We start from the raw sequence: 20610 nt of genomic DNA on the forward strand, positions 1-20610 counted from the left end.
ACTATGTGGAAAGCCTGTGTGGGGAAACCCACAGCTTCATTTTAGGACTAGTTCTCTTCTCAGGTTTTCCACTTGCCCATGCAAATGCCAGATGAACAAGTATCTCCAACAGGCTCTCATTTCTTTCTCCTTCTTGCATTCTGTGCAGCCCTTTATCTGTTTGCTGGCAAGCAACAGAGCACACTCTGTCACATTTGTGTCCAGTCCATAGGGAGCATGCTGTCTCTTTTCCTTAAAAATACATGACAGATTCCCTGTACCTTCTCCTTTTCTTGTCTCTGCCTCTTGCTGCTGTTGTATGTTAGTGTCAGGCCCAAGCTCTGACTTGACCTGCCTTCTGTGCCATCTTGAGCAGTGCTTGCTAGGAGATTCTAGCTGCTGCCTGTGTTGGATGGAGAAGTTTGAGTCATGGGGAATCGCGTTGCTGAAGTATGATGATTTCAGCCTCGTGGTCCAAACAGAAGTTACTTAACTCTGTCATTGCTCAATGAAACAAGAGCTCTAGTGGCCAATGCACTGCTTTCAGTCACCTCTTCCTTGAAGTAAAGCCTTGAGGACGAATACTTTTCCTAATTAGTAATAGAAACATGCTTTTTTCTTTAGTTTTGTACAGACAAATAATGATTATCTTGGATCTAAAGCTTCAGTGCAATGCCATTTCATTCAGGGGTGTTAGACACAGTTCCATTGTCCTTCGGTAAGGATATGGCTGCTTCAGCTCTCTGCTGGAAACCTAAATTAGTCCTAAATGGGTAAGCAGTATGTTCACACTCAGGACAGTGCATAACAAGCAGGCAAATTAGCCAAGACAAGGCCCAGTGTACAATCTAAAGGAAGCTGTTGATCACCAAGAATACTTTATTAGTAAAAAAAGATCAGTCTTCTGAGAATACCACCTGGTCACCATGCATTAACTTCCTACAGTATAAAAGAAAACATGTTGGTTCTGCACACCTGGTCATTGCATGTCCTTCCAGGCTGGAAGGTCTTCAGTACATCACTAAGCAGTTGCAATTGAAACTAATCGTCCCTGAAATAAATCATCCCAGAACCACCCTTTGTGGCATTCAAACTACCCTGAATTGGCTAATATTATTTTGCACAAACTCCCTACAGGCTGAAACGAATCAAGATATTAGCATGATGCCCAGCAGAAAAGGACCTGGGGGTGCTGGTTGACAGCCAACTGAACATGAGATGGCAATGTGCCCAGGTGGCCAAGAAAGCCAACAGCATCCTGGCTTGTATCAGGAATAGTGTATCCAGCAGGACTGGGGAAGTGATTGTGCCCCTGTACTCGGCACTGATGAGGCCGCACCTTGAATAGGGTGTTCAGTTTTGGGCCACGCACTACAAGAAAGACATTGAGGTGCTGGAGCATGTGCAGAGAAGGGCAACGAAGCTGGTGAAGGGTCTGGAGCACAAGTCTTATGAGGAGCAGCTGAAGGAACTGGGGTTGTTTAGTCTGGAGGAGTGGAGGCTGAGGGGAGACCTTATTGCTCTCTACAACTACCTGAAAGGAGGTTGTAGCGAGGTGGGTATCGGTCTCTTCTCCCAGGTAACAAGTGATAGGACAAGAGGAAATGGCCTCAAGTTGCACCAGGGGAGGTTTAGATTGGATATTAGGAAAAATTTCTTCACCAAAAGGGTTGTCAAGCATTGGAACAGGCTGCCCAGGGAAGTGGTTGAGTCACCATCCCTGGAGGTATTTAAAAGATGTGTAGATGTGGCACTTAGGGACATGGTTTAGTAGGCATGGACGTGTTAGGTTGATGGTTGGACTCGATGATCTTACAGGTCTTTTCCATCCTTAATGATTCTATGATTCTATGAGCTTGTAGACTTAACACATCCACACAAGAGGTATCACCATCATATAAATTTTTTCAATAACAGAACTATCAAAAGCCTTGTGTTTTAGACCATGCCCTTGCACATAGCAAGATGTAACATACTTTATCTGGTGCACCAATTAGCCACTAGATAAATACTATGAACCATTGTTCTTGGCTCATATATCTATTTTGAGATTTACTATTCCTATTTTGGACCCAAAGTGCACTTCTCAACGTGTCTCTGCTTCCCCTGCACACATGAATAGTGGGTTAATAACAGGTATTCATGTCTATCCATAATGCTTATTTTCCTAGTAAGACCTCTTTTGTTGCCTCTTTCTAGTTCACCAATAGATGGTGTAGAAAGTGCTGATAATTCTTTAAAGATTCATTCAGCTCATAGCTTTATTGTAGATTAATTCTGGCCTGGAATAAGTTACATAATATGATAGCAGCTTTATAATTGGTAAATAAAATAAAAATACATTCAAGTGCCTTCACTAAACAAGGCATTTGACAAAAAGACTTCCTTTTACCTCAGCCATTCTTTGGTGCTCTAGCATTAAAGAAAATTTTTTGGAATATACAATTGTACACAGCTGTTTGGTAGGAGGAAGTGGGGGTGTCGTCAGTGAAACACATAAGTTTTGCATGCAAAGACTACTATTTTTGTTGTGCATTAATATTCAGTTTTGTTAAAGTTAAAGTGAATCAAGAAGAAACAAGTGTTGTGATGAACAGATTCTTGACAGTTATCAATTCACTGGCAGTGATTTAATGACTTAATGTCCTTGTCTTAGTGTATAGCCTGCAGAATTAATGGCAATGTGTACCTTTCAGAGAATAAAATGAAACCCAATATGATGCAGGGATTTATTTTTTCCTTACAACTATTACATTGTTATGCTTTAGTATTCCTGAATCTCTCTATCATGAAATGTGAAATTAGATTTGTTTGGATTTAGCTACTTGGCATTCTTAAGCTTTGTGACATAGGAACTATAAGTTGAATGTAAATGTTATTTATGTTCATTTAGTACTTCAGTAACATAGTCTTCAGTGTATAAAAGAACGAGGCTTACGGAACAGAGTTCAGATGGAGTGAATAATAAAATATGCTTTCTCTTTATAGGTGAAATGAATAACCACTGTGTAGTTTAGTGATCATAACTGTCTTGCTCTTACCTGCTTCTCTCCTCTCTGTTTTCTGTCAGGGATTGTCTTTCTCCAAGGCAGTGATTTGCACACTTGATCGCTGAATGGTGATCTTATAATGCCACTGGAATCTGAGCGTTATGGGAACAGTCTTAGAAATATGATGGCTCGAGCATTTAAGCTAGCTTTTACAGTCTCTCTTCTTTCTGTTTCTTTTTTTCTTTTTTTTTTTTTTTTCCTTTTCCTCCCAGAATTACAAACCACTTGGTAAACATAGGCTCGAAAGTTCATTTAGAGCAGAAACATTGTTAGGTTCTTATTTTTCCTCAAGACTGAAAAGTGAGGGAAGACTCAAACAGAAAAAGCGGACTCTGCCATGGGTACGCCTCACTGTCCCATGCTTAAGGGGGATAGGGGGAACCTCTCCAAACTTCCTCTGCATCAGAACAGAGTTCAATCATAATTACATAACCACATTCAAACAGGTCCAAAAAAACCCCACCCAAAAGCCCTGGTAAGGGCATACAGCAAGGTATTTAAATATTTAATGTAGCGTGCTTCCTTTCTGTTGGAGCGAGGCTACGACATGTTCCAAGCATCAGAATAAGCCCCGAGCTGGTGCCATCCCTCTTCCCGACCTCCAGTCATGGGCACATGAGATTAACAAGGGAATAAGTGCTACAAGACCCTTCCTGAAGTTAGAAGAGCTGAAGGGTTGACTTGAATTATTGATGCATAAGGTTCCCATGCAGGTTAAGCCAGCTCTGTGAACCTCCCACCTACACAGAAATCTTGTTCTGCTATGTCCCTTGTACCTATCGCAGGAAGTGAGGAGCTGGGGGGGAAATAGCTGGTGCAAGGGTAACCTTCCTGTGAGCAGAGGGGTCTGCAAAGATTTCTTCCTTGTTCATTTGCAACCAAAAGCCTTACAAATTGCTTGGTCTGAGGGCAGAGAAGACCTTTTCCCAGGGACTGAGGTATCTGCTCCAAGCCTGCAGAGGTAGACTAATACCATTTGGCTAGAGGAAGGTAATTTTGATTCATGGTATACGCAAAAGGATTTCAGTCTCTTCAGGGAAAGATAAGCCAGAAGATTTTCAAAACAATAATGTGTTTTCTAACCTGAAACCCTTCTGTAGGCAATCTGAAAGTATTACTGTGCCTAGGCACTTTTTAAAATTTTTTTAATTGTTTGATTATTTATGATAACTTATAATGCAGTAGCACTAATAAGCCATAATTAGCAATGAAGTCCCTTTTCATTGCACACAAGAATGACTGTGCTGTGAAGAGTTAAGCCTCTCTTCTGCTCAAAGTTGTTGGAGCTCTCCCCCTCCCCCTTTTCTCCTTGAACAGGGTGCCAAGAGTGATACCTGTGCCCATTGTAAATAATGATAGACCTGGTGGGAATTGCCTGAACCTGCATTTGCTTTCTCTTAAAAAAGCAAATAATGTCTTACTGAAGTCCATTTCTCCTGGCTGCTTAGAAGAGAGGCCAGGTTGCTTGTGCTTGTGGTTGCTCATGCTTCAATCTCTTCTGCTGCTTATAGCTTGAGCTTGCTGTTTGTTTTGCACATTTTGCCACTCTCACAGTGCCTTGTTAAACATTTTATACCAGACGGATGAATAAGCAGTTGATGTCTGTCCTTTTCACCCAGCCAGATATGACTCTAAATAAAATACCTGCTCAGAAAGAAAAGAAAATTGGGAACTAGAAAACAAATCAGTCTTTCAACTGAGCAACAAACTGCGGTCATATGCTTGAGGACAGATTTTAACCCCAGTTAACCACAATTCATCTGTATTTTGACATGCTCCTGACACAGAATGGACAACGAACATCAAATACAGCTTCTGAAAGAGCACTTTTCTGCTGGGGCGCCTGTACTGTCCTCCCAGCTGTGACCTGAGGATCCCAGACTTGTCATAGCTCCTGATAGCTGGACTAGTCTTTTCACAGAACTAGAACAGACTTAAAGATTTTCCTTATGCTATTTTTTTCCTTTATTTTAGAACCACTGAATTACCGTTTTTCAATGATATTTTTAAAACACAGTCTTCAGTGCTTGCAATTTTTTTTTTCATGAACTAAAATTTTGCTTTTATGACACATTTTAACTTACAAATAAGTTAGTATGGACTTTTGAGATGCATTTTGCAGTTGGGGTAAAATATGGATATCAAGATGGAGTTACAGGCTTAGAGACATAAAAATATCAGTAATTGATTATGAACCCAGAAGGGCTATTGCAATTGCCTTGCTTGATGTTTTATATAATGCAGTTCATGGGATTTCCTTTAAATAATACTTATTTGAAATGGACTCTGTCTTTTAAATGGAAAAAAAATCTGATTATGATTTAAAAAATACAGCCATTTTTCTTTTTATCATTGTGTTCCTAATGCACATCTGAGCCACATGCTTAGCAGCAGTTTAGTTCAGTGCCATTTCAATCCCCAGTAAAACTTTTTGATAATCTTATTGCAGAAGCATAAATACCTAGTGCCTTTATGGGACTTTATATTAATTAAGCTGAAATTATTTCTTATTTCCTAATGTAGTGGTTCTGTAGTGTTCAATCAGATAGTCGTTACTGTCTTTGTCTTTATATCTTTCTGTGTATTTGCATTTCCTGAAAATGGCTTTGTTTCGAGTAACAAACTTTTTACTTCTAAGAAAAACAAGGTAAGACACAAATCACTTAGAGAGTTCCTGACAATACTTGCAGATCTTTTATACTGAAAAATGTGAAATCATTAAATTTACCATACAGTATGCAATTGTAGGCAGGAGAGAGAGTGCCGGTTTATTGGTTGTTGAATTTTTTTTTCTCTTCTTTTTTTCTTTTTCCACCCGTTATGGAATTGATACTGTACCCAGGACTCCAGTGAAGTAGCACAAATAAAAATGCAATGTTTTCCAAATAAAATAATCTTTAATTGTTTTTCTCAGTAAGGACTTTTTCCACCTCCGCACTAATAAGCATTCTTCTGTGTTTCAACTAGCTACCCACTCACTTTCTCTCTTTAAAGAATCGGCTGTCCCAATTACCATTGAGAATTTTCAGTCTCTCATTAAATTCGGAGCAGTAGGCAATTTAATCAGGTGGTGATCAGTGTAACGTTACAGAAAATGACCTTTAGAAAGCTTATTTTACAAATTTGGATACTCTGTTTTATCAAACATATTCTTAGTGTTTAGTTAGTTTACAGTTCTGTTTGGAAAAAAGTAGTAACTTGTAGACAGCACTGTTATATGTTAAAAAGTACAAAAGTATATTTCTCTCTATATTTTTTGTCTTTAATTTGAAGTGTCATGTCTTGCACGTCAAGCAAATACGAACACAACACCTGCCCCCCCCGCCCCCCATTTGGACAAGTTGAAATCGAACATGGAGCTGACTGAGGGTGCAGGACATTGGCTACAGCATCATTCCTCAGATGAAAGCCATAGTCTGGCTTTTTTTTTCCCTAGTCAGACTATCATCTCCCATTACTTGCAAAGAAGGAACCCTCTTACAGACGGAGGTTTTACGTTACAAGTTGTGACTCAGAGCGTCCCCGTGGGCTGTGGGAGTGGAGCTAAGGCATCCATGGGAGCTGCAGAGAGCGGAAGGTGGTGCCACAGCTGTCTCCCGGCCTTCCCCGGGGCTCGATGGGCTCTGCCGCACAGCTGGGGACACGGTGGCTCAAGCAGCTTCCAGAGAGCCCTTTTCCAGAAATCCCTGGACACTTAAGGCATCACTCTGTCAAAAAGTGTGCTTCAACTGAGGCCAATATATAGAGTAGGAAAGCTGCCAGGCCAAAATGAGTTTTATGCTGGCATAGCGGGGTTTGGCATGGCATAATTGTAACTAAGCACGCTAAGCCATTCGGTGTGATTGCTGCCTGCATCCACTAGGAGCTGGTAAATTATAACTATCCTGATAGAAATGAGCCATTGCAAATTCAGTTTTTAGTTTAGCAAATTTAGTTGTGTAGTACAACCAAGATCTAAAGCAACTGTCTTTCCTTTGTTGTATTCAGATCACAAATCTGGTTTTTTTTTCTCCCTGTTCATGAAACTACAAGCACACGTAGTCCTTAAAAATTCTGGAATTTGCAGCCTGACCCTTAGGCTCAAAACCCTAAACCAGCTCAGCCATGGGGCTTTTTATGGATAATCCAGACCAGTTAAAGCTGTCTACTCATACGCCATTTGGAAGCTCTATATCTAGAGTCTGCATCACACAAGGTGAATAGCAAGTTGGGTAGGTAGGATTTGACTTCTGAGAGAGTGCATATATTGCCTCTTCTCCTCTAGCACTAATGTAAATTGAGCGTATGCCCTGGGGTATAAGATCCAGTATATTTTGTATTTCTTTCTTACACCCTAGCATGCTCTGAGGATCTAAATATCTTTTTCATATTGTATTACATTGAGTTATGTAGTGCAACATTACTTAGCGCTGCCAGCCAGTGAGGAAGAGATGACATCCTCTTCTGTGCGCGCTGCTCTTTGAATTCCTTTAACATCATCTTCGTATGTTTCTTCAGATAGGCCTCTCTCACACATCTGTATCAGAAATACAAAAGTATTTATGCCAAGGAGGCAGGACTACAAGTACATTGTAAGAGGGGTAACTTAAAGGCATTATTGTTATAGCAGTTCTACTTAAATTTTGATTATGAAATCTGAATCAATTCCTTGCAGGAAAAGAATACCAGTTTCATGAGATCAGAATTAACGAAGATGCACCAATTTCTTCCCTTTGTGGGTTAAAGAAATTAACAAAAATTACTATGCCAAAATTTAGCATCCAAGTTCTACACTTTCGTATTTCCTGAGTACATATCCAGGAAGAAAATTTGACAGTGAAGCAGTATTTAATACTCTTTCTTTCACAGTTATTGAATAACGCAAATTTTCAGCAAAATAAACCTCAGGAGAGAGGCCAAACTCAAGAGCAACTAAGTGGAAATTAAAAACCAAAAGAGAGAACTTTCAATGGCTATTTACCTGAAGAGAAGTGGATTCCGTGTGCTGTCTTCTGGATTGAAAATCACTTTTACAAAATATGAAACCAGAACATTAAAATACTAGCCACTGATACTCACACAATACTGTCATTTCTTGAATATTTTAGGATTCTGCTTTGAGCTGTTGTTTCTAAGCAACACATCAGGCAGTGTTGCACTGTTTCATATGACTATAAAATATATACATTTTTAACCTAAATAGTGAAGTTGCTAAAACCTTTGAAGATACCTGGGTTAAACGGTGGATTAGTTGCCAGAAGATTGATATCTGATTGTTTTGACTCCTCACTATGAGACTCAACTGGGAATGCTGCTCATCAAAAACTCACATTGAAATGGGAAAAAAAGGTAAGATTAACAAACAGTATGCTTTTAATATCTTACAGCACCTGAAATTACTAATAAGTTTTTTTAAAAAGATATCGTGTTCAGTAGAGCATGGTTTTGAGGACATACCTTTATCCTTATTCAGAGATGTGAATGACTGAGTCCTAACAAGAGATGAATTGAAGAAAGGTCTGGAGGGAATTTTACAGATGTCCTAGTCATGAGAAACTTTGCAAAAAGCTTGTGAAGCTGCCCACAGATTTGAAGCTGTGAGAAATCTGAAATGCCATGGATGACTATGACGCTACTTAAAATTGCTGAGGTTAATGGACTGCATGGTAGGTATTATGAATGTCACTTAACTGCGCTGCTTTTACAGAACAGTTTTCCTCTTCTAATAATTTTAATTATGAAGCATACGTATTCTGAGACAACATAATGGATGCTATTGTTCCATTTGTGAAAACGCTTGATGTTTATCAGTGCTGGTCAGGCACAGCATACTGCATAATTCTGCTGTACTTAATTTTGTATTCTACATAATACAGCACTACTTCAGATACACTTTTTTTGCATGCTGGTAGAACATCACAGTTTTCTTCTCCATATTAGAACATACAGTAAAAAACTGTTCCCACTTTTATTATAGTCAAGAATGCAAAGTGCACCTCATTCAATACCTTCATTATTTTAGAAAATGAGTGAAGGCTTTCTTCAGGCTAGTGAGTATTCTTTCTGAAGAAAATCATTCTGATCTTCAGTATCTGAAAGTTTCTAATTACTGTTTTTTTCCCAACAGGTCTCCTGTCTTTTATCCCCTACAGAACTAATTTGGACTAAATCAAGACATAAGCAAACTTACCAAACGTCATGCAACTAGTGGCATGGGCATAAGAGCTGGTAGATGGCAACAGCTATGGAGAGTAGAGTTCTACAAAGCGGTCTTAACTCCTACCTCTTCCCTTCTTTTTCCTCTGGGACATGCAGATGAGAGCCTTTCAGTTTTGTCCTGGATGTGCAAATATGTATGTCTTAATAAAGACCACTGAAAATTTGTATTTGTCAGTTTTGATGTTTTGTTCTTGTTGTCATGAGCAAATGAAACCAGCAGACAAAGACCTCTCTCACTGACATACATCACAAAGTGCTTTCTACAGAATGATAAGATTTCACAAAATATTTGTTGCCTCTACACAGAGACATATTACTCTCAGATTTGAATTATTCCTAGAATTTTACTGGTCCACCCTCACCCCCATACAATTGATGCTGATTGTGCGGGATGTCTCCTGATCCCCACCCCATAACCCACTTTAAACTGACTGAAATGTTTGGGATTGGGAAGGATTTTTCATTTATTGTTATGACAGCAAAATTTTGAATTTAATAGAGATTGACTATACGTCACTATTTCAGGAGCTGAAAATCCCTTTTTCTGTAATGTGTAAGTCCTACCAGATTCTAGCAGGTTCAAAGCTTAAGTAAACTACATATTCTAAAAGTTTTGTCGTTTGAGTTGCATTTAGCCATTTCTGAAATACTGCAAATAAAACATTCCCTGCCTCTAACTTACAAGCAAGGAAGCATTGATTTGAAGACAAGTGCTTGAAGATTTTCTCTACTGTTCATTGCTCTGAGGTACTAAATTACAGAAATTCCTATAATGTTCCGCTCCCTCATGCCCATCCCTAACAAACTGTTTTATAGAAGGCTTTAAATTAATAAATATTACAACAATAAAATTCACAGTTATTATTCAGCTCCTTATTCAGTTGCTGTCTGTCCTGTGAGTACTTCCAGACTGGATAAAGGATAGAATTCTCTCCCTGCAGTGGTGTGGCAAAAAAGGGCACACTAATTACATATGTTAACAGATTGGTTTAAAGACATACCTCACAAAAATGGTGGATATAGAAAAAGTGAAAATAATAGTTCAGGAAAAAATGTGGAAGCTGTTGATGCTAAGTATGCCTAAAGCACTGCAATTTGGGAAGAACTCCATTGGGTGCTCCATATGCTTGTTCTCTGTGAATGTGTAGTTTTGGCTTCCTTTGAATGATCTGCATGCAAAGGAAAAAAGCAACCAAAATGCAACTTTTGTTTCCTGAATGGAGAAATATCTTTGAGCCTTTTACACACACACCTTTTGAAAATGTCTTTTTAATCCACAGTTCTAATTTGGCTTGGACTCAGTCTTCTGTGGCGCATCTTTGAAGTTGTTTTGAGTTAGAAATATATATTTATATATATATTTAGCTTAGTACTGGCTGAAAATTATCTTATTGCTGGTGGTCTATGTAAGATGAATCCAGTCCCTGAAAAATGCCATTGTAATAGACAGAAATCTATTCCATTTTATTATTTTTAGGAAAAGGTCATTTTCTGAGCCCAGTAAGGATTGTCTTGCCACCTCATTTAGAAGGGTGGCCCCATTAACACTCATGATGTGGGAAGTATGAGCGAAGGCTACTGCTGCTGTCAGGGCTCTGTTGGGTAAAAGAGGACTAAGAGTCTGGAAAGTGCAGGCATAGTTTCCCTTCATAATTATTGTAAGTAGGCATGCTCTGTAATGGGGCTCTGTAGGGAAAAAAAGTTCCCTTCCCGAATCCCATTAGCCCAGAGCTCTGGCATGTATATGTCAGGTAGTATATGTATAATGTAATATACCATTAATTTACCTCATTCAGTGGGTTTTCAAAGTTTCTATCTTAAAAGCCAGTGACATGAAGCTTGTTTTCTGTGCTACTTTTTGTGGAACCCTGAGTCCGAGGAGCCATAGGAATCTGGATCATAAGAAAACCACTGAGCTCAGTCTAGTAGCTGGAAAGTCCATCATTTTCTTCTGTATTTATCTCACAAATCTCTGTCTCAGTTTCCTACGGCATTCATCCAAAGTCACCCAGGAGGCAGGAACTGGGTCTCCCAACTGGCAGCTCTTTCCCTGGCATCTGTTTTTGATCAAAAGGCTACAGAATTTGATTCTGTAGTTCTTGGAAACATATGGCCTCTCCAAGCATCCATCTATTCTCTTATGAAACAACAATAAAAATAATATATTCACAAAGATATTTTAGGGGTTAAGTAATTAATGTTTTGAGTAGCTTAATGCAGAAGCACTTTGTATGATTAAGTACTGTTTTAATTAATTAGTTTAGGAGTTTGATAATGTTCTTCATGGGCTCCTGCTGTGGTTCGTTTAGAAGAATGCTGTTTGGTCTTCCCATGGAAGTATAAAGGATGGTACGCCCAGAACACAACCACAGCCCTCATCTCAGTCCCTCCAAATGAGACAGGACTCATTAGCCATTAGAGAAGTTCAGTTTCTCTTTATGTAAAAATGTTGGAATCCAGAGGAACTATTGGTGCTGTTCAGCAGGACTGTGTACATGACTGTCCATGATTTAATCACAACTGCCTATATTCCTAGCACTCCTCTTGATCCTTGGGACTAATAGCCCAGATAGCTGTTGTAAAGTATACCTGATATCATACTTGGTATATAGCATCCTGAAATAAAGTTTGGGGGGATTCTATCAGGTCTTCCCAATTGGCTCATTGTAGCCAGCTTGCATCCCATTTAGGCTACTTGGGAGATGTCAAAGGGTCACAGAGAGAGTCAGGCCCAATACCTAAATTCTCATCTAACAGCAGAAATAAAAATAATGGTATGTGGATGTGCAAGTTTGTACACCTAAACAATAATGGCTTCGTTTTCCAAGCTACTCTTCCAACTGAATATTGCAGATAAGGCACTATTTAGAAAGGCAATGCTGACTGTGACGGGTAGCAGTCATGCCAAGAGCAAGTATGGATCACTGTCCTTTTACATTTCAGGTGTAAAGAGAACTCTTTGGTAAACATATCTGTTCTTCAATAAATGAAAGATGGAATTGCAGTCTCTCTTATGAGAAACTCAAATAATCCATGTTCACACCAAGCTCAGATTCTGGAGGCAGCACCCTTCAATTATAGGGGCATATGTACATTTGGATAGGAAAAGTAGACAGTGAAGTACAGTTTTTGGTGAGAAAATACTGCCTGCCCTGGTTTTTCTACATCTTAAAGAGAGAAGGAAAGAGTTGATTTCTTGGTACAGTTCAGATGTATTTCTTCTTCCAAACTGATATGCTTTTGCCACGTTATTGCTTTGCGCCTTGAGGCCGCCATGCTTACAATGCCTCAAGTATTTGAGGAATTTTAGCCACAGAGGTAGCTCCCTAATGCCTGAAAATCACTGCTATCTAGCTGTAGGTGGATGGTCACCTCTGAGCCTTAAATTTAGCCTATTCACCTATGCAAATGCTGAAACTCAGCTCTACTTTTAACTTTTCTCCACTTTGCATTGGTTCACTTGTGCTCATCTTCAGTTGTTAGCTCTCTGCCTGGTGGCTAGCATGATGGAGCCTGATTCCAGATTGTGGCTTCTAGATGCTATGGAAACAGAAATAAATATTTTTACCATTTTTTGTATTTCATATTATGTAAGTGCACTAGTAACAATGCATGGCACAGGGAATGCAGTAATTGAATGTGCTGTGCAGAGCTTACTCTTTGTTGCTTAGCAATTAAATGTATGCACGTAGCAGCAGCACTGACAAGAATGCTAATAAAAGGTGACAAGTTATATCTCCAGAAAAAATTACACAATTAAGAAAAAAATCTCTGACAAGATACAGGAGCAGCAGCAAATGGTACATACTGATGTCTTGTCCCTCCTGAAGGCAAGATCTTCAGGTACTGGCCACTAGAGGGGCTGAGATGATGGGAATAGAAGGTATCCACATTTATAGCATGGGCTACAGACACACAGTTGTGCAAACATCATGGTAAGGCTTTTTGTTGTTGTTGTTCTTGTTGCTTTATTATTTGTACATACTTTTCTCTGTAAAATGTCTAGAAACCTGTTCTGTTTTCTTTGTTTCATTTTTCTCCTTGGTGTTCAGGTTTGCAGATTTTTCACAGCATCTCTTTCAATCGAATTTCTGACTTTCCTAGCAGAACGTTGTGTCACAGTATAAGGTTTTATTTATATAACATGATGCAACCTATCGTGTTAACGTAAATAGATTTCTCTATAAAATCGGTTCTTTAAGAATACCAAACTGCTTCATTTTTTTTTAATTCAGAGGAAACATGAAGCAGAGGAACTGCATTGTAGGCTGCAATTCTCAAAAAAGCCCAGCATTTAAAGACTCCTTTCTTTCTGGGATTTGTATGCTTAACCTTTCGCTCCTTCTCTCTCATCTTTAGTCTTCTTCCAAAATCTCTGTCACTTGTGTTGTGCTCAGGAAGTGCACCGCTTCTTGGACTGGTTAATACTTATTAAAACACTCGCTTTGCTGTGGGTAAACATAGTCATCAGGCTTATTTTAGAGCTTTTTCTGAACCGGCTTGACACATTGTTGCATGAAATTCTTTGCACTACATTAAGAGAATCATATACAGGCTGGAAATAATTGCTCTTAAATTGTTTATTAACATCTGTGGTATTTAGCAAATATTTCTAGTTATGTGCAGGATTTCAATACTTTTTCTTCTAGCAATTCTTTTCGGGTTTTTTAGAGCTTTCCCTCATTAGATTTCTGCTCACCAAAGTGCTGATTCTGCACTTGACAGTCTGCCTGCATAGTGAATTGCAGGATCTGGGCCCAATTTTGATCTATTTATATTATAGTCCATTTCATTTTAACTGAATGCAAATACTAATTTGGCCGTACTTGCTTTCAGCATTATCTCAGGTTGTGCCAAATCATCAGACAGTCCATTTGGAGTTTGGCGGGCTTTGCTGAAGCTCCTGCATTTTTGGTCAAGTGCTATTGAAAAATGCTGCTATTTATCAAACAAAAGTAGCCTAACTCTCGGCTTGGTTCGACAATCCCAGTTTCCTATCCCATGCCTTAGCAAATAAGATGGACCCTGAATCAGTGTGGATCAGATTGCATTCTGTGTGAATAAAATTAATCTAACTTCTTTTAATTCATGTACTATACCTCTTAAGAAATAAAAATGAAAACATACAGTAAAAATAATGATGACAAATCAGAACATTACTTGACTTCTCTTCCCTGGCTTCTTTACGAGTTTATTGATAGAACAGTAATTGAGATAAGTCTGCACACAGAGCAATGCTGTCATATGATGCAAGCAGCAAAAGGCTATTCAGCGAGATTTTTTGAGCTAGTCCACCTTATGTTCACTTCACTTGTTATGTGTTTTCCAGAAAGGAGTCTTTTAGCATGAGTTAAGCAGACAGGAATTATCCCATACAGATGAAACTATATCTTGACCCCAAGCCAGCTAGGGTAAGGAAATGATAGCGCAAGATAGAAAGGGAGTAGAAGAGCAACAGGTCATTGTGCTAAAATATCTTGTGTGCATTTGGTTGTGATCTTTTTAACGAGATGGTTTACAACTTGTTCAGGACATTGAATCAAACATTTGGAAAAGGAAAGATCTGAACCCACTGGGATGATATAAAACCAAATTTCCCTGATTTCTCTCTTCCCTTTTCCTCTGACTCCAGTAAATGTTATCTAGGCAAAATAAGCTTTGAGACAATCAGTTTCATTTGTGGAATACTTTTCTCCAAAGGCTGCATTTTGAAAGCTGTTTCCAGATAAGCCTGTGCTATCCAGAAGTAACAGAAATATTTCATGCTGTAGAAAGATTTTTTTAAACATATTTATGTATTCCTTCCTTCCCACGTTACCTGCAATGACATGCAAACATGGCATGTGCATATGTGTATATATGTATGTGTGTGCACATATATGATGAAATGTGAAAAAGCAAATACTTTATAGAAATGTCTACTTAAATGTCTGCCTGAAAATGCATGCAGTATGTTCTTTTTTAAGTAGCCTCCTCCTGGTAGTACCTTCACTCAGATTCTCACCATTCCCATGTAGTGTTCTGTAAATACCCTGTGAGAATGACTAGCAGGGAGGATGATCTTGCATAACAGGCAGCTGACTAATTTAGACCAGGAACATTGATTTACAATGACTGAAATAGTCTCAGTCTTGTTCTGATTTCGACATTTGAAGTTTTGGAATTACACTCATGGATACTTCCGTAGTCCAGTCTCCGGAAGTCACTGTTCATATGTTCTACCATTTTCAGGTATAGCAAGAAAGGGACAAACCATTCCAAATATCACAGAAAGGGTAGGATTTTGTGTGTCATCTGTGTTCCTGACACAGAGAGAGGGCTATATTAAATTTTTTAAATGACCTCTACCTTATACCACTTCTTTAGATATATACCATAATAGACCATCTTCTCCATCTTTCTGGGCATGCTACCTTGTCCTCCATACTTTATTCACCTTTCTGAGCACTGTGCCTTGACCTAAGCCATTCTTCTCTATTATCCAATTAGATTAATTCAGGTTTTCATAAAGAGACTGCCTCCAAAAACTTATTGAAATAATGAAAGTCTGTTGTCCATCTCTCACCTGTATCTTCTTCAGTTTTGGACCACCCAAGTAAAGCGTGGGACTGAGGGGTATGTTTCAGAAGTACACTAATGGTGCCACTTCTGCAGCCATCTAGCCCACTGGTTTTTGAGTCATTGATTTCAATCAGTGCCGGACACTGCTAAGCCGGACACTGCAAAGAGGCAGGACTTGCTTGAGGGCTGGTCTATTCTGGGTCTGAAGCCAAGGAAAGAAGCTGAGCTTGCAAGGTGGGAATGTCTTTGAGCATAAGTGATTGCTAATCAGTAGAGCCGCTTGGAGGTCAGCTCCAGTGTTTTCATTTGATTGATACCCAACTCTTACTATAGGTGTTTATACAGATTCAGTGCCATTGAGTAATACGTGTATGTATTTTCAAACACACGTGACAGTCCACTGGGCTCTTTCTTTGCCACCATTGAACTCGCTCTTTATCCATGCTCTTGCACTTCTGTTAGAAGAGACCTTAAAAAACTTCAAATGCACTATTACATATATGTGCTACATAAATAGGCATACATCTTATATTGTTTGCTACCATAAAAATATGATTCATCACTGCAACTAATTTTGTTTTGAATAACAGCAAACTGGATCTGAATTCCTAAAGCAGGAAGAAGTCAGGGAAGAAATGACTGTGTAGTTTGTTAGTTTTGTTTTAAGCAATGAATACCTTAAAAAACCCAATGCTTCATGGTTTCAATATGCCCATTAAAAAAACCCCCAAACCTAGAACTGTAAAATTTGTTGTCTCTGCTTGTGTTTATTTAGCTTTGTATTCTCATTACAAGAATACATATTAAATGAGAAAAACACAGAAAAAGGATAGGTTAAGAAATGAGTAGCCAGTTGTGCAATTAAACTTCATAGGAAACGGAGCATTCATTTTTTCTTTTTTTTCCCCCAATGTCTTGCTTACAGTAATCAGCTCAGCAGTTTTAATCTTAAATTGGTTCACATTAACTGTTTATATCTAACTTGCAGGATGCATCATTATGAAAAAGGTAAACTTCTTTGAGTCAGAATTTTCTTCCTCACTAACAAACACCAGAAGAAAGTGATGGGTAAAATTTAGAACACTATTGTATAATAAATGAGTAATCTGAGAAAATTTAATGCATAGACAACAGTCTCTCCTTGCTGTGCTGTTGCTCAGATACACAGCTTGTCTGAATCTAAATATATTGATTTATAAAAAGTGCATATGTGGTGATACATACCCTGTGAGCCTGAAAAACAGTGAATGGGAAGAATAATATTGATATAACTGGTTGCCTATTTGACTAAGCCCTTACAGGAGTACAGTAAGCTACAGTGGAGTTAAGCTTTTAAAATTACATTGTGATACATGTTTTGGCCTGTGACTGGGAGAAAAGGGAGTTCAGAGACATCTACTCAAGGGCTTTTTTTATTCCTGATCAGTGCAGAAGAGGAGCTCTTCTGTGAGAATAGCCTGACACAGCCCACATCCCAGCAATGGAGAGGATGAAGTTAGACTTGCATATCATTTTTAAGGTGTGTGATTTGGTGGTCTCAGGATTGTCAGGCTCCTTAACAGTATTAGTATGTTGCTGGAGATATTTGCTTATCAATCAATAGGAAAGAATAGCTTGTTCTTTGCTCAGTAGAGAAAGCCTCTGCAGCAGGAAGGATTATAAACATCCTCTTTATAATCTCAGCATTTTAAAACATTTCTTTAACTTCATATTAACTACTGATGCTCTGTTTGCTACTGAATATAGATGTGTTTATAAAGATATTAGTGGGAAATACTTTGGCTGTCTATTTCTTTTGAGACACTGGTGGTAAGGAGTTCATGAACCCTTTGTCTTTGGGACACATTCTCTTCACCAGAATGAGAGTAGCCTTCAGTCTGTGGCATTTTATGGATGCTGCAAAATCGGTCTGGCACGCTTGGTGTTGGAGGCCATTCAAACGAAGAGGTAGGTTTCAGGGAAAGCTTGGTTTTATTTTCAGCTGCTCAGACTTTGCAGAGGGTGAGGTGGCTGAGGCTTGAGGTTGGCTTCCCTCCTCCCTCCTGCCGGAAATCCCTGCCAAGGGGACAGCAGCTTGGAGTGCTATTTTGAGTACGTGCTGACCTGTAGATAAATAAAAGACATTAGAGTTGCAATTATGCCATTTTAACAGCTGAGGGAATATTGCCCTCTAGATGGAGCTGTCCACTTGTGTTACAACAGAGTTTACTACAAGCATAAAGACTGAAGATGAACTCTTTCTCCTGGAAGACTGGTCAGCAGAGCACTGCAGCCAGTAGACGCCTGGCTCAAGCATGGCAGTGGATAAAAATTACAAACTCTCCTCTGCCTGTCTGTCAGATGTGGGTATGGTAGAATAGGCTGCAGGGCGATTTCCCTGTTTATAGCAAAGACTTTTATCTCTGCTTCCATTCCTGGCTATTTTCTTGCAGGCTTTCTTTACTCCCTCTTCTTGTTCACCACTTGCAGCTCACTTTATCTTTTAGCATCTTCCAGACCCACGAAAGTTGCCATTTTCTCAGTGTCTTCATTGTCTCCTTAAATCTATCTGCCAGCTGTGTTCTATAAAATGGCTTTTTTACAGCTATGCTTTCTTTATACTGTGTACTCAATTGCTATGATTGTGAATCTGCACTATATTTGTCAGTGCTTTAGGTAAAGTGGGGGCATGTCTTCTATGTGCTTGTAGCTTTACTTGGAATGATTTCTAAAGCATAATTCATAGCTTTACAGGTCATTTAATCCCTAACTTGGATTAATTTAATCTGAACAAGGTCTGTATTTGTTTTACATATTGTCCCGTTATAAATTATCTATCTTGTTTATGGATTAAGATACTCTGCCATATCTTGTAACGCTGCAGCTGAACCCCTATATGAAGCCATATTTAGGGCTCACTGCTCAGTTCCCAGGAAGCTGGGGCTGTGAATTTTCATTGTACTGGATATATGTGTTCCCAAACAGAAGAAAATGTGTTTCTGTGCCAACCATCTTGTAACATATTTTAAGTAGCATGATGTGACATACTTAATAGTTAGTATACAGAGGTCACTTTATTTTTTTGGCATTTCTCCCAGGAAAGAAGACAGGAGCACAAGTAAGTAGACCAGAGTAACAGAAAACAGCTTAAAAGTCAGAGTAGCACTCCACCAATAAATACCAGCCTTTTGGTGTACTCTCCTTCCACAGTTACCCAGCTTTTATAAGCTCCCACTAAACTGCTATTCTGTTTTTGCCGAAACCTGGACACAAGTGCATTTAGAAAGACTTCATTAGAAGGAAAACCTTTTTCACATTTTCATTTATATTGAAAAATCTTAAGCAGAGAATTGTTCAATACCATTCATACCACTTTCTGTGACTTACATAGATATCGATGACTTCTATTGAAGTCATAAAGTAGTTGCCTTGTGACATGTTTGTCCTTGAAGACTGGAGATTTCAGGCAGTGGATTAAACTATTTTAAACCAACAGCTGAGTCCTTTGAACTTCTAGGAAGTACTTTCCTCCCTCTTTAATGTACCTAGCTGCCATAAATGGAAATTATGCATGAAAAAGTGACCACTGCTGATTTGTTGTCTCATGTGACATTTAATGCATTGGCAAAAGTCTGTTATTCTGAAAACGAGGGATTACAGGAAAAGCTTTGTTTTTCAATTGGGTCAAGAAAGTAATTGCATGACAGACAGTACTCTTAGTTCTTACAGGTTGGAAATCTGATCTGAATATACCCTACCAACTAAAAAGTCAATATCAAGTGAAATTTGCATATCTATCTTTTAAGAAAGCATTTATGATTTTGAGAAAGCTCCGTCTGTGACTTTTGGGGGTGTTGTTTGAGTACTTGGGGCTGGCGAGATTATAGGAGAGATTATATGCAGTTGGGTGTCGAGGGGACTATATATCCTGCCTCAGCGGCAGGAATAAGCCTCTGACAACATTACTTTGTTACAAACTATAGCTCTAGTTCAGTGTAATTCCTGCTGAAGTTTTCAAGTATTCTGCCTGCATGTCTTGTTCCCAGTGAGCACTCTGCCCTTCCTGAAAAAGGGGAAAAAGCTTCTCAGTGAAACCTTCTCAAAGGACCTCATTGAGGGTATGAAGAGTAGTATTAAGAACCTGCATCTAAAGGGATCATCAGCAAGATCAGATACAGGGAAAATGAAGGGAAGTAGCTGAACTGATAAAGAGTGCATTGATCTACCTCTGTCAGATGTGTGACCTGGTGACTAACGGCAATTAGCTGTAAGGAAGTATTGAGGTGAAAAGAGGAAGAATAGGTTACTTAGATGTAGGAGGAGTGATGATGGTGGTTCAGGTAGGTTTTCAAAGTAACAGGCAATAGCAGGGAGCAAAATCACCTTTTTAGTGACTGTTGAGGACACAGCCACTGGACACAATTTTAAAGAACAGTTTTATGGTATACCAAATGACAGTGAATTCAGGAAATATTATAAGCTCTAGCCAGTTTGACGTTTATGTAATAATACTGAAAGGAAGAATCATGCTGATAACTATAAGGTAAAGCAAAACAAACAAACACAAAGTTTTACGTATAGCTATTTCTTATTACAACAGGCAGGGAATCTAATCAGGGAAGACGAACTTTTAATTTTCTTAGAAGTGGGAAGATTTACAATAATACCAAGTGTATTCATCTGAATTTGGCTTGCTAAATCCCCAGCTAGAGCTTCTCGTCTGGCATCCCCTACGTTTTCTGGGTTTCAGCTTTGCACTGGCCAAGAGCAGAGAGCTGTTCCACACATGCTGCTGAAGCTCGGGTCTAACGGACCACTTCCACTGCAAGGTTTCTACTGCAAT

The 20610-nt window shown here is 38.9% G+C and overlaps 1 protein-coding gene and 1 long non-coding RNA gene across 2 annotated transcripts in view; both read left to right on the forward strand.

Moving 5' to 3' along the window:
- The window catches only part of DLGAP2 (DLG associated protein 2), a 479848-nt gene that overhangs the window by 110372 nt on the left and 348866 nt on the right, over window positions 1–20610 (forward strand). The gene's annotated exons all lie outside the window — the stretch shown is intronic.
- LOC140649950 (uncharacterized) lies at window positions 8230–9292 on the forward strand. Its single transcript, XR_012041804.1, has 3 exons — window positions 8230–8357; window positions 8482–8674; window positions 9136–9292. It is a non-coding gene; the product is annotated as an uncharacterized lncRNA (long non-coding RNA).

Source organism: Ciconia boyciana, chromosome 3 (genome assembly GCF_034638445.1).
Source record: "Ciconia boyciana chromosome 3, ASM3463844v1, whole genome shotgun sequence".
Classification (NCBI taxonomy): domain Eukaryota; kingdom Metazoa; phylum Chordata; class Aves; order Ciconiiformes; family Ciconiidae; genus Ciconia; species Ciconia boyciana.